The sequence below is a fragment of the Odontesthes bonariensis genome, chromosome 20, assembly GCF_027942865.1.
Source record: "Odontesthes bonariensis isolate fOdoBon6 chromosome 20, fOdoBon6.hap1, whole genome shotgun sequence".
NCBI lineage: Eukaryota > Metazoa > Chordata > Actinopteri > Atheriniformes > Atherinopsidae > Odontesthes > Odontesthes bonariensis.
Genome location: NC_134525.1, coordinates 27,246,590 through 27,249,036, shown reverse-complemented (window position 1 = coordinate 27,249,036; position 2,447 = coordinate 27,246,590). Strand labels below are relative to the sequence as shown.

At 40.6% G+C, this 2,447-nt stretch overlaps 1 long non-coding RNA gene across 1 annotated transcript; it reads left to right on the top strand.

The window, feature by feature from the left end:
* The first annotated feature begins 271 nt into the window (after positions 1-271).
* Positions 272-2,195, top strand: LOC142370272 (uncharacterized). The gene is made up of 3 exons (XR_012767832.1): positions 272-797; positions 1,390-1,535; positions 2,053-2,195. It is a non-coding gene; the product is annotated as an uncharacterized LOC142370272 (long non-coding RNA).
* The last annotated feature ends 252 nt before the right edge of the window (positions 2,196-2,447 follow it).

The window sequence follows — 2,447 nt, the reverse complement described above, 5'->3', positions numbered from 1 at the left end:
TTTTCTTTCTTTTTTTTTTTGACAGTGTCAACCTGGAATTTTATCAGGTGTCCCTGAAATTGTAAAAGTAGGCTATTTTAAAACGGCAATTAAATTAATGTTAAACTACATCCCATAGGTAGACTTGGCTTATCAATCAATTCGGTAAGTGTTATAGGTCCCATGGCATGAAAATTTCACTTTCAGAGGTTTTTGAGCCTTAGAATGAGTTTCTCTAGCCTCCTTAAGTCACCCCAGTGAGTAGAAATTGCGAAATGTATTCACAGAGCAGTACAGCATTTCCTCCGTGTTTTGAACAGAGCGCCTCCAAGTGTCTCGTTGACTCAAGGCTCCTGGCATGACGTCATGCCAGGATAGAGCTCATCAAAATTTCCCACCCCCTCTCTCCGCCACGCCCTCTGTCTCCACCCACTGCTGGTAAACTACCTGTATCTTACCCGCCCAACTCATGTGGAGTAGACCGAGACTCGCCACGACTGAAGACAGTCACAGAAGATACAGCAATGGCTTCCAAACGACGTTACCATGCGAAATGTACTGTGCCAGGATGTGAAGATGAAGAGAAGAATATGTTTCCGCTTCCACCCTCTGTCCCTTTGAAAACGGAATGGCTAATTTCATTTATGAGGGACGGGTGCCCATGCATGTTCCAAAGAGCGTCAGTGTTTGCGCGACACATTTCAGAGGAATGATTTCACAACTTGGGACAGTACAGGGCAGGTTTTGCCCTACACCTGAAGTTGAAGCCTGGATCAGTGCCAAGCCTTGCCGGTCCATCAGCTACCCACACCGATCAAGTAAGTCATAATTATTTGTAGCCGCTAGCACTTTATGGGTGACAGCTAACTAGCCAACATTAGCTGTGGAGGTATTTATCCATGAAACCTACACTGCGCTACAAAACCAATACTCTGTTAAACTGGTTAGATTTGGAAAATTGGTTGTAAAACAAGACATTTGACCAAGTATCTTACGTGTAGGGGACTACATACAGCATGAATACTTAGGTAAGCAAGTCTAGTTATGTTCTGCGGCTAGATACGTCTGTTACATGGAAAATGACCCCCGACGATAACAATTCATATTTTGTAAGCCTTTCTTTCGATTGGTGACTTTATATTTTGTAAGCATTTGTTACGGTTTGGTGACTTTTTTTGTTTTTTAACGTCGAGTCGTTTCTGCGTCTTTCGTGTGTGATATGCGATCGGGTGTTGTGGCTGGGTGAAGGGTGTTTAGCAAACGTTTGCTGACTACCCTCGAACATACACCATTATGTATCTGTCAATTCGAACACAGTTTTGACTTCAAATCTGTCGTGACTCGTCAGTTTATCACGAGTGTAATGCTCGGCTTTCGAACCATGAGATGTGTGCTCTCTGTCTGCATCAGGTTCACTCTTCACTGGCCAGCACATCAAGTGCTCACGTCCAGACATCCCGGACCAGGGATGCTTCCTGCCAGACTGACCCCATTGTCACTAGGACTGCAGCCACACCGAAGAATGTTGTCTTTCTCTATATTGGAATGCTTTGCAGGTGAGATGTTTTATCTTGTAGTTGTTGAAAGTTTTTGTTGTCTGAAATGTCATAATTGAGCCGGGTTTCTCCAGCACTATAAGGCACAAAACACCTAGACCAGGTCCCCTGAAAAGATTGTCTTGTGAATGTAATTTATATTTGATTTACCAAAAAATGTATACTTTTAGGGGGTTTTCAGATCATAGTTCCTATGAAACTTCACAATATATGAAAAGCTTTTTCCAAAATGTTTTATACCTTCTTTCAAAAATATTGTTTTATTTGTTACTACCATTAAAAGCAGCATTTAAATGTTTCAACATGTTATGTAAATCTCAGCTAATAGCACTTTTCCTGATGCTTGAAATCAGATTTTAAAAAAGTAATGAGAATAGCTTTCATAGCATTTTGGAAAAGAGCTTTTCATATGCTCTCCCATGATGATGCATGTGTCTCTACCAGCTAACCCCCACCACCATGACAAATGAAAATTCTGTGGGAAACACCGTTTACACATTGTTTCTTGTACTTTCAGACTGTACCTGGCGGCGATCCACTTTAATGAAAATGCAAACCGACCACAGGCCCAGACAGCAGACGGTGTACCTCTCTTCAAAATCTCCTTTCCCAAATCCAAGAAGGGGGAGTGCACAGTCAAACGTCAAAAGACTAAGCCAACCTTTGGTAAGACCTCAAAAGTTCAAGAATTCAAGTCCAACTACTTTTGCCTGTATCAAATTTACTGAGGTTAATTCCAACAAATAGGAATACAAAAAATGTGAGAAATAGAAATCTAAACAAACATAAATATATATATAGAACAAATATAAATATATAAATAAACATTGAAATGTACAAATGACTAACTGAAATATACAAATGTTGTGTGTGTACAGTGTGTATGAATGTTCTGTGTGAAAGGGTATGTGG